The sequence below is a fragment of the Trachypithecus francoisi genome, unplaced genomic scaffold, assembly GCF_009764315.1.
Source record: "Trachypithecus francoisi isolate TF-2019V2 unplaced genomic scaffold, Tfra_2.0 Lachesis_group12, whole genome shotgun sequence".
Lineage (NCBI taxonomy): Eukaryota > Metazoa > Chordata > Mammalia > Primates > Cercopithecidae > Trachypithecus > Trachypithecus francoisi.
In genome coordinates, this window is record NW_022681457.1 from 30,078,218 (window position 1) to 30,091,222 (window position 13,005).

The window sequence follows — 13,005 nt, forward strand, 5'->3', positions numbered from 1 at the left end:
TTTGTTTTAATATCTGGAACAGCAAGTCCTCTCTAATTGCTCTGCTTTTTCAAAGTTTTCCTGGCATACTAATTTGTTTATTTTTTCATTTGAACTTTGGAATCAGTTTGTCTGATTAAAAAATGTTCAGCATATTAATTCGTAGGATGTTAAACTTTAAAGTGATTTGGGGATAATAAACATATTGATGGGTCTTCCTGCCACAGAGCGTGGTATGTGTATTTTTTTCTTTAATGATAAGTATTTGTGTAATATTTGTCTAAATCTACTTGTCCTTCAGTAGTGTTTTATTAAATGACATTTTAATGATATAATTGAAGATTCATATTCAGTGTAAGAAATAATACAGAGAGGCCAGGCAAGGTGGCTCACGCCTGTAATCCCAGCACTTTGGGAAGCTGAAAGATGGGCAGATCACCTGAGGTCAGGAGTTTGAGACCAGCCTGACAAACATGGTAAAACTCCGTCTCTACTAAAAAAAAATATATATATATATGTGTGTGTGTATGTATATATATATATACGTGTATATGTGTGTGTGTATATGTGTGTGTGTGTGTGTGTGTGTGTATAATTAGCCAGGCTGGTGGCAGGCGACTGTAATCCCAGCTACTCAGGAGGCTGAGGAGAGGAGAATCACTTGAATCTGGGAGGTGGAGGTTGCAGTGAGCCGGGATCCATTGCATTCCAGCCTGGGCAACAGAGTGAGGAGACTCCGTCTTAAACAACAACAACAACAAAAAAATACAGAGAGATAGATATAAACGTTGTGTAGTTTCCCCCAATGGTAACATTTTGTAAATCTGTAACATTTCTATAGTATACCTGCACAACCAGGATATTCACATTGATATAATCTGCTTATTTTACTCAGATTTATCCAAATTTACTTGCACTCATTTGTGTGTGTGTAATTACGTATGGTTTTATCGTATGTGGAGGTTTGTGTATCCATCACTACATCACTACAGTCAAGATAATCACAGTCATGTTTTAAGGTAGCTTTCATGTAAATTTCACACATTAAACTTGCTCTGAAGCATTTCATCTTTGATCTCATTATAAAGGACTTTTTTCTCTACTGCATTCTAACTGGTTATTAATGGTAATAAGTTTATTAATACTTTCTATGTTTTAAGCTTGTATCCACCATATTTTTTGATTCTCAAATTGATTTCAGTGCTTTTAAAAATTGATTGTTTTGAGTATTTAGTCATATCATCCATAAATAGTGTTAGTTTTACCTTTTCTTTTCCAATACTTTAAAGGCTTTGTCTCATCTAATTGATGTGGTTGGCATATTTACAAAAAATATTAACATTGGAAATATTGGGTATCCTGATATTTTTCACATTAGAGGGAATATATTGTTTTTCTCTATTAAGCATGATGTTGGCATTTGGACTAAAGTAGATATGTTTAATTATGTTGTGGCAATATCCACATATGCATAGTTCATTGAGTATTTCCACTCAGAATGATTGTTGGATTTTTCCAAATGCTTTTTAGCATTTTTGGAGATGATTATACAATTTTTCTTAGATACACTAGTATAATTATTTCATGTAATAAATTTTCTAATATTGAGCCATCTTTGCAACCCTGAATAAACCCCACATGGCTCAAGATACATCATTCTTTTAATGTGTTGCTGGGTTTCATTTGTTAGTATTTTATTTAAAAATTTCATAGCAATATGCTAGTCAGGTTGGACTGTAGTTTTTTGTCTACAATTTTTGGATTTCACCATTATTCTCACTCCTTTTCCATCCAATTCGTTCTCCAGGACTGGTCTTTTGCCTTTATCTACAGGGCCCAAAGTGACTCCCTAGCACATCCTCACTCCAGCTAGCATGAAGGGGAGAAGAAGTAGTGGAAGATATCAGCCCCTATTGTTAAGGAGAAGTCCCAATTTCATTAACTGTACTTACATCTTAGTGTTCAGAAGTTATACCAAGATGCAGTGGAAGCTGATAATTGTTGTCATTATCATACACCTCTAACATGGAGTCTCTGATACACAGATTTATTAACATGATTCTCTCCATTAGTCTGTCCTGCAGCTTTCCTTTGATTTCTTCTTACATTTCAGTAGTGTTTTAAAGTCAGCTATAAATATCTCACACATTTCTTGTTAATTGTCATTTATTCCTGTGCACCTTTTGTGGTGAGTTTATTTATTTCTCTGCAAAGTTTTGCAGCACTTTCCACTTTTTTTTGCCTTTTATCAATGTCATGCTAGTTTATTCTTACTACTCATCGTTATGGGTAGTTCTCAAAAACACAGTGAAGCCCTATCCCGAAGTAGTTCAGAAAGCTACGTTCTTTGAAAATAGGGTATTTATAAAGTAATCAAGTTAAAGTGAGGTCATTAGGGTGGGTGCTGATCCAATATGACTGATGTCTTTATTAAAAGGGTGAATTTATCCCATTACTGAGTAAATATCCAGAGGGATATAAGTCTTTCTACCATAAAGACACATGCATGTGAGTGTTCATTGCAGCACTATTCACAATAGCGAAGACATGAAATCAACCTAAAAACCCATCAGTGACAGATTGGATACAGAAGATGTGGTACATATACACCATGAAATAGTATGCAACCATAAAAACAATGAGATCATGTATTTTGCAGGAACACAGATGGAGTTGGAAGCCATTATCCTTAGCAAACTAATGCAGAAACAGAAAACCAAATATCGCTTGTTTTTACTTGTAAGTGGGAGCTAAATGGTGAGTACTCATGTACAGAAAGAAGGGAACGAGAGATACCAGGGCCTACTTGACAGTGAAGGGGGGAGGAGGGAGAGGAGCAGGAAAAGTAGCTATTGGGTACTAGGATTAGTACCTGGGTGATTAAATAGTCAGTAAAACAAACCCCTGTGCCATTAGTTTACCTATATAACAAACCTGCACATGTCACATGTACCCGTGAACCTAAAATAAAAGTTAAAAAATGGGGAAATCTGGATACAGAGACAAAAATGCATAGGGAAGATGACGGGATGATATGCAGGGGAAATGCCATCTAAAGATTAAGAATTGGAAGTATGCTGCCATAAACCAAAGCATGCCGGGGCCACCAGAAAGTAGGAAAGGTGAGAAAGGATTCCTTCATAGGTTTCAGAGGGAACACAGCCCTGCCAACATCTTGATTTCAGACTTTTAGGCTCCAGAACTGCGAGACAATTAATTTTTGTTATTTTAAGCCACTCTATTTATCGTATTCGTTATGGCAGTGGTAGGAAACTTATTTCTCTTTCAATTATTGAGTTGGATTTTTCTGGATCAGCAAATTTCAGGGGATTTATTTTTGTGTGTTTGGGGAGGGTCAATGGGGAACCAGGGCTGTATTCCAGCTTCACACCCTAACGACTCTCTTCTGTGCTGCTCCTTTAGCCACAGATTGCTTCCTGCAAATATGGTTGGGTTGTGTGGATCTCTGTGTAGCCCTATCGTTTCAGCTTGTCTTTACCAAATAAATTGAGGAAGACTTAGTCCACCAGCGCTTCTTGCCTCTTGCACTCATTTTTCTAAGTTTTGTGCTTGCCATGCAAACCATGGTAATGAAAGTACATTATTTTTAACCTCAGGATCTTTCTCTACCCTCTTTGCTTTTTTTTTTTTTTTTAAACCTCTTCCCTTATTCCTTCTGTCCTTTCTCAGTTACTTTCATAGCCCTATGCTTATTTTGAAGTGTTTAGATTATATATGTTATTGCAAATGGAGTATGCAGGGTTTTTGTTATTGTTGTTGTTCTCTTTGTTGCTTTTCTGTCATTTACAGAATGTAAATGACATTTTCTGTCTGTAAATGACAGAAAAGCAAGATGCAGATTTCCACAGTCATGTTCTTGAGTGAAGACTCATCAAGGACTTTAAAAAACTTTGCAATGGTTAGGCCAGGCGCGGTGGCTCACGCCTGTAATCCCAGCACTTTGGGAGGCGGAGGCGGGCGGATCACGAGGTCAGGAAATCGAGACCATCCTGGCTAACATGGTGAAACCCCATCTCTACTAAAAATACAAAAAATTAGCTGGGCATGATGGCAGGCGCGTGTAGTCCCAGCTACTCTGGACGCTGAGGCAGGAGAAAGGCTTGAACCCGGGAGGCGGAGTTTGCAGTGAGCCCAGGTCGAGCCACTTCACTCCAGCCTGGGCAACACAGAGAGACTCCGTCTCAAAACAAAAACAAAAAGAAACTTCTGCAGTGGTTAGAACAGAATTAGAGAACACATAAGACTACGTGGTGACTTTGTATTTTTCTTTTAGCAGATATCTGCTTGGAATAGTGGGAAATAATGGTAAGTTAACATACCAGGCCACTTAAAGAGAGCCACTTTGTCAATTTGTGTAGTTACAGGAACATCCCAATCCTGTTTCTCCTGAACACCATCCTACAGTGTCAACACAGAACAAACCTCTCACAGATATGTCACTTTGGAGGGAGATTTTTAAATGCTGCCAAAAAAGGCTTGAGTCTTGTAAATAAATGGGCTTTCTGTATTTTTGTTGTTGTTTTTGAAAAGTTCAGCAGAATAAGTGCTTCTGATACTTTTTGACCTGGCATCAATGAAATCTTTTAGCAATCATTCCTTCAACAAATATTATATTTCTTGAGTGGGTTTAATGTGCTCAGCTTGTGTCTGAAGTGGGAGATAAACAATAAGCAAAACCGACATTTCTATTCCCTTTGAAAGCACAGTTTAATTTTCTTTGGTAGGTTCTTACAGAAAAAGTCCCTGATGGGTTTGTTTTCAAAAGCAGACCTAATACTTATATTTCATGTTTCTTTTTATTAACTCCAGCAATAAAATAGTGAAGTCACTTTGTTAGTCTCTGAAAGTATTAAATATGTTCCTATCTAATAGTTTAAAAAATCATAATAGCACTGTTACATTAAAGCTTTAGTTTTTTCCCTCTAAAAAATGAAGTCCCGGCCGGGCGCGGTGGCTCAAGCCTGTAATCCCAGCACTTTGGGAGGCCGAGACGGGCGGATCACGAGGTCAGGAGATCGAGACCATCCTGGCTAACACGGTGAAACCCTGTCTCTACTAAAAAATACAAAAAAAACTAGCCGGGCGATGTGGCGGGCGCCTGTAGTCCCAGCTACGTGGGAGGCTGAGGCAGGAGAATGGCTTAAACCCGGGAGGCGGAGCTTGCAGTGAGCTGAGATCGGGCCACTGCACTCCAGCCTGGGCGACAGAGCGAGACTCCGTCTCAAAAAAAAAAAAAAAAAAAAAAAAAAGAAGTCCCCACAGGATCTGGAACCAGGATTTAGAACTAGACAGACCCAGTTTCAAATCCTGATTTCATCACTGGGAAGTTATCTGGCCTCTCTGAGCTTTGATTCTCTCAGCTGTAAAATAAAAATAATAATAAAACCAACCTTTCTAGCTTGGTAGGAAAATTAAGCATGCAAAGCCATGTAAAACTCTTAGCATAGCATATAGGAAGAGCACAGTAAATAGTGTCTATTTCAGATTTTATAATTGTCATAGTTATTTATGACACTGTGCATTAAGTTAATCATATATTGTATACTCCAGGAACGGCCCCTAAGTGGCCTCCCTTCTACAATCCTCTATTGTTTTAGAGACTTTTGAAATCATTATCTCTAACCCTTGTTTATTGCATTCTTCAGTTTTGTTGTTGCTGTTGAGGATGATTTTTAAAATTTAATTTTGTGCTCTTGATTTTCTCTATTTAGTTAGCCTTTGGCCAACTGGTGATACCTGTGATGACTTCCTAAATGAGTAGACCTTGTGGCATAATTCTTTTTCTTTTCTTTTCCTATTTACCAGGTATTGAGCAAGTTCTTTAACCTCTTTGTGTCTCAGTTTCCTTATTTGTAAACAGATAAGTAGTATCAACTTCAGAAAGTTATTATGAGGATTAAATGGGTTAATGAATGGAAAATGCTTGGGAGAGTGCTGAGTACGTAGAAGGTGAGTGAGTGAATGAGTAAGTAACTATGATGACCCCCTTTTCAGGTTGCCATTTGGTAGAGGGCAAGGGAGTGTCCAGCCGTGGAGTAAGACCATGCTCTGCAACCACCATCAGTAAGGCTAAAGACAGTGCCTGCATCTTCAGAATAAGCCTTCCTTTCTGCAGGTATCTTATCTCCATCTGTGGGAACCAGGTATGAGGCTCTGAACAATTCCTGCTCTGGCAAGACACCCCCACATCTTTCTCCCTCAAACATTCATAGCCTCTCTGCCATTTTATGTTTCTGGTACACCAGAAATAATATCATGATGCCCTGCATCACTGTTCATATATTTCCTGGTCTGTCTCATACTCTGGACTTGAATTCTGTAAGACACTAGACATTATCTTTTCTGTACCAATCTCCTCCTCCCCCAGTTGCTGAAACCCTAGAATTCTCTGTGAATCAGCAATAAAATCTTATCTTAAATTTCATTTGTCAACTTTCTCTTCTTCTTTTTGCTGTAACCAAAATCTGGCTCTATCCTGATAATGCTATATTTCTACTGCCTTTTCTAATGTAGAGTGTTTTATTTCCCAGACTGCTCCTATCCTGGGATTTCTAGGCCCTTCTCCCTTTCTCCTCCATGAAAAACACCCAGCTTGAATCTCATGTTCTCAGACTGTACTCTATATCTATCATCCCACCTAATGTAATTAGTTTAATACCTCCCAGATTGCTAACTTTCATTCCTTGAACATTTTACCTCTTGGGTCACTCATTCCATCCAACTTCATTCTCATCATAATTCTGGAGAATTTCAACGTTCCCTTAGGTAAGTTTTCATGCTTTGGTGTGATAAATTGCTTGACCTCCTCTCTTTAACTCCTCCTTAGCCACTCAATCCATGTTCCATCCTTGATCTTATCATACTCCTTACTGTAAACTCTCAATTGCAGACATTCTACTTTGCAACCACCTCCTCTTGTTTTCCCTGATTTCAAAAATAATTTGGTCTGACATGACCAATAATCCACTCACTGTAACCACTATAATGTTCTATTTTCCAATCTTACTCTACTTAAACTCCATGACTGTCATGACAACTTTGTGGCATAGATTCTATACTTTATTAAGCTATCTAATGTACATGTGCTCTAGATTCCAACCTTTGCCAATTGATATTTTCCCAGAAATTTTCCTTTTCAATTCCATCCTTTGTCTATTGATATTATCCTAGAATTTCCCTACTAAATCATCATTTTTCCTTTACTAGGTCATTCTTATTAGCATACAAATATTCTGTAATGTATCCAATTATAAAAACCCACCTTTTGGATCCCAGTCTGTCTCAATCATCCCATATTATCTTCTCATTATTCTCCCTTCTTTTACAGAAAAATTTGTTTAAGGCATTTTTTGTGCTTTATTTTGTATTTCCTATTTCTTCCTCTCGTTTTTTCTTGAATCCATGCCAATTAAGTATTTTTTTTTTTTTTACCACCATTCCACAGAAACTTCTCTTAAAGTTAAACCAGTGACTTCCATATTACTAGGTAAGAGGTCAATTCCAATCCTTTTCTAAATTGATCTGTTGTATTATTTAGCATGCTTGATCATTCACTTGTTGTTGAAACACTGTTTCCATAACATCCACCCTGTCTGTTTTCTTTTTCTCCTATATATTTTTTGCTCTTTCTTTGCTAATTCATTCTTATCTGCCTGAGTGGTAAATGTCAGAGTGACTTAGAGTTCAGTCTTTGAACCCCCTTCTTCCTCTGTCTCTACCTCTTCCTTAGGTGATCTCATTTAGTTTTATGGCTTTAACTACTAAAGCCATACTATGTGGTGATGACTCCCAAATTTATATCTGCAGCTCTGACCCCTCCTCACCTCCAGAAACCTGTATCCAGCAACTTACTTGATATGTCATGTGGATAGTTAGACATCTCAAACTTAACATGTTCAAAACAATCCCTAATATTCATCTCTAAACAATTATTAAACTATCCTCATGCCAACTTTCCCATAAATAGTAATTCCATTTTCGAGATGCTCAGTAGAAAGATTTTGGAGTTATCTGTGACTCCTTACATTCTCCTCTCACCCTAGTCTGTCAGCAAACTGTGTTGGCTCTCTCCTCAAAATATATTCAGAATTCTATTTCTTATCACTTTCATTCCATTTTTTTAGTCCAAGTCTTCATGCTCTTTCACCTGGATTACTGCAATTGTTTCCTAACAGCTTCCCCTACTTCTGAGAACGGTCTGATGCCTTAAACAAGTTTTTCTGTAAAAGAAGGGAGAATAGTCTGAGAACGGTACCCAAAAGATGCTATTAAAATGTAAACAGGATCATCTTACATCTCTGCTCACAACTCTTTTATGTTTTGCAGTTTTCAAGTCAGCATGTCATCACATATCCTCCCAGTTCCTAAGAGCTCTCTGCCTCTCTGCCCTCAGTCTCCATACTCCTTCTTTCACTGTGGATTCTTCCCTCATACATGACTAAATGTCACCTTCTCAGAAAGATCTTCCCTGGCCATCCTATCTAAAATTTCACCCTTCTCCCAACATTTCATAAAATTTCATAAAATTTCACCCTTCTCCCAACATCCCCCTTCCCTACTTTTCTCTCCTTAACACTAACCGTTATCTAACATACTTATTTTTATTTACTTATATTGTTTATTACCTGCTTCACCCACTAGAAGGTACACTTCATGAGGATAGGAATATTTGTCTGTTTCTTTCACCATGGTGCTTGCAATAGAGCCTGGCACACAGTAGATAATCAGTCAATACTGAGGATATTATCTAATTCTAAATGCATGTAGAACTCATAACCCTTAGGCCTTACTGTCTTATACATAATGTTCAAAGCTAGAAAGAACCGTAAAGACTGTATCATCTAATATGGTTTGACTCTGTGTCCCCACCCAAATCTCATCTTGAATTGTAATCCCCACATGTTGAGGGAGGGTTCTGGTGGGAGGTGATTGGATCATAGGGGCAGTTTCCCCCATGCTGTTCTCATGATAGTTATTGAGTTCTCACTAGATCTGATGGTTTTAAAAGTGGCACTTTCTCCTTTGCTCGCTCTCTCCTGCTGCCATGAGAAGACATGCCTTGCTTTCCCTTCACCTTCTGCCATGATTGTTAAGTTTCCTGAGGTCTCCTCACCCATGCTGAACTGTGAGTCAATTAAACCTCTTTTCTTCAAAAATCCCCCTTCTCAGGTAGTATCTTTTTAACAGTATGAAAATGGACTAATACATCATTCAGTTACTCTGATGTTGAGGATACTGAAGAACAGAGGTGACGAGACTTGTCCATACCCCTATGGATGGCAACAGAATCTTGCCAAGTTCCTTTATTACATGTCTTGTAGTAACCTCTATGTTCAATGTTTACCTTAAGACTTACATAACTTTATCTAAAACTCTAACTATTAACATCATAATTTTAATTTATGAATATTTTTCTTAAATACAAAGTCTGCTGGTTGCAAATGAACTCCCTTGAAGTCAGGAAAAAATTAAGTTTGCTCATTTGACAAATCTCACTTACGTGACACTAAGTATATTTATAGTTTGTGAGATTATGATTCTATTCAATTTTTAAGACTGTAAATTTTGGTATCTTAGTTATTCTTTATTACTGGGCTGTTTTTGATATTGTGGTTTACATATTTTGAATATACCTGTTATCTAAGGCTAACATAAAAAATTCCCATTGAATTTTCTTAGCACTTCTGTTGAAAATCAACTGACTAAAAATGTGAAAGTTAATTTATGGAGTCTTACTTTTATTCACTTAATGTATATGTTTATCCTTGTGCCAGTACCACACTTTGTTGATTACTGTTGCCTTGTAGTAGACTTTGAAATGAGAACATGTGAATTCTTCAACTTTGCTCTTCCTTTTCAAAATTGTTCTGGCTACCCTTGGTCTCTTGTATTTTCATATGGATTTTAGAGTTGGCTTGTCAATTTCTGCTTAAAAGAAGCTAGTGTTTTAATCAAGATTGGGCTGAATCTGTAGGTAAATTCGAGTTGTATTGGCATTTTAATAATTTTAAATCTTCCAATTCATGAGCGTGGAATGCTTTTTCCTTTATTTAGGAATTCTTTATTTTTTTCCAGCTGTGCTGTGTACTTTTGGTATGCAGGTCTTGAACTTCTTTTAAGGTTATTTCTACTTGTTTCATTCTTTCAAATTGAATTATAAACAGAATTGCTTTCTCAATTTTATTTTTAGGTTGTTCATTTGTGGTGCAGATAAATATAATTGATTTTTGTATACTGATCTTGTATCAGCAACTTGGCTGAAGTTGTTTATTGGTCTATCTATCTATCTATCTATCTACACACACATTTAAAAGTGAATTCCTTAGAAGCTTCTATATACAAATTATATAATCTGTGAATAGATACAGTCTTACTCTTTCTTCCCAATCGTATACATATTATATCTTTTCTTTTTGGCTTAATAGTTATGACTAGAACCTCTTGTACAATGCTAAAGAGTTGTGATGAGAGCAGATATCCTTGTATTATTCTTGATTTGGGTGAAAACTTCAGCCTTTCATTGTAAAGCATAATGTTAACTGTGGATTTTTAAATAGATACTCTTTATCAGAATTAGGAAATTCCCTTTTATTTCTAATGTTTATCTTTTATCATGAATGATTATTGAATGTTTTTCAAATGTTATATTTTCACCTACTGAGATGATTGTATGGACTTTGTCCTTTATTCTATTAATGTTGATTATTATATTATATTTTTCTATTAATATTGATTTTTGGATGTTAGACCAACCTTAAATTCCTAGGAGAAATCCCATTTTGTCATGGTGTAGAATCGTATCTTTTTAAAAAATATATATTTATATATTTTTGAATTTGAGAATCCTTTCCTTTCGTTTATGACCTCATAAGTGATGTTTTTCTGTAGTTTTCTTTCTTTTCTTTTCTTATTATGTCATTGTCTGTTTTTGTTATCAGGGTAAAATGCCTCATAGAATCATTTGGAAAGTATTTTATTCATGTCTACTTCTTGGAGAAGTTTGTGAAGGATTGCTATTAACTCTTTAAATGTTTGGTACCATTTACCAGTGAAGCCACTGGTAAGCTTTTATTTTGAGAAGTTTTAACATGACTAATTCAATCTCTTTAATTGGTCTATTCAGATTTTCTATTTATTTTTGAGTCAATTTTTGCTGGTCATGTCTTCCTAGGAATTTGTCTATTGCATGTCAATCATCTAATTTATTGGCACACTGTTGTTCATAGTATTCCCATATATATCTCTATCTTTAAGGTTATTAGTGATATCCCTTCTTTTATTTCTGATTTTAGTAATTTAAGTTTTTTATGTTTTTCCTTGGTCACTCTAGCTAAAACTTTTGTTAATTTTGTTGTTATTTTCTTTTCCTTTTTATTTTTAAGATGGAGTCTCAGTCTGTTGCCCAGGCTGGAGTGCAGTGGCACGATCTCAGATCACTGCAACCTCTACCTCCCGGGTTCAAGTGATTTTTCTGCCTCAGCCTCCCGAGTAGCTGGGATTATTACAGGCACCCACCACCATGCCCAGCTAATTTTTGTATTTTTAGTAGATACAGGGTTTCACCATGTTGGCCAGGTTGGTCTCGAACTCCTGACCTCAACTGATCCACCTGCCTTGACCTCCCAAAGTGCTGGGATTATAGGTATGAGCCACTGCGCCCATGCTGATATTAAAAAAAAAAAAAGAAAGAAAACCAATTTTTGGGTTTATTAATCTTCTCTCATATTTTCTGTTTTCTGTTTCATTTGTTTGCACTCTAATCTTTATTATTTCTTTTTGCTTATTTGTAGTTTGTTCTTTTTTAGTTCTTAAGGTGGATGTTTAAATTATTGATTTGAGGTGTTTATTGTATTTAATAAAGGTATATATTTTTAATATATGTGTCTTGCAGCTATAACTTTTACTGTAAGCCCTGCATTAGCTGCATTCCATAAGTTTTGTTACATTGTGTTTGTTTTCATTTATATAAAGGATTTTGTAATTGCTCTTATGATTTCTTCTTTGACCCCTTGGATATTCAAGAATGTGCAGTTTAATTTCCACATATTTGTGAATTTGCCAGAATTTCTTGCATTGCTGACTTCTAATTTATCCCAATTGTGGACAGATAACATTTTAAGCATGATCTAAATAATTTTAAATTTATTTAGACTTATTTTATGGTCTAACATATGGTCTAGCCTGGAGAATGTTTCCATGTGTGCTTGAGAAAAACGACTATTCTGCTATTGTTAGGTGGATTCCTCTATAGATGTCTGTTAGATCTGTTTGGTTCATAGTGTTGTTAAAGTTCTGTTTCTTTTTTGATATTCAGCGTAGTTCCTCTGTCCAGTATTGAAAATGAGGCATTAAGTAGGCTCCAACTATGATTGTTGAATTATCTCTTTCTCCCTTCCATTCTCTCAGTTTTTGCTTCATGTATTTTAGGGATCTATTAGGTGAATACATGTTAACACTTATTATCTGTTCCTAATATGAAATTCACAGAATTCTACAAAATTGTAGGTTTTATTGCTCATTAGGAAAGTAACTTGGCCTCCCTTTTCTCATCTTTAAAATGGTGAAAATAGTACCATGATGGGTATAATATGAGGAATAAAAATGCTTAGTAATTTAAGTTTTTTATCTTAAAAAACTCGATAAATGAATTTTTTTTTTCTCTTGTCTTTCAGAGATTGTTTTCCCATTGAGATTGCATTGTACCAGATTTGGTATTCCTTAGGAGATGTGTTTACAATCTTTAATCATTGATATTCTTCCTATTAGGTTGAACAGAAGAAATACTGCATTTAGCTCCTCAGCCAGACTGTGGGATAGTGGAGTAATACTGCCATAGAGTCCTTGGAAGACAGACTCCCTTTGATGTCTGTTGGTCTTTTCTGCTTTAGAATATAGGACAGGGACTGTCTAGATTATCCGCCATGAGGCAGTTATCAGTTACTGATTACCCCTTGATGATATTATGTCAAAGATTTTATTATCTTTTTGCCTTGGCTGTGGCAAATA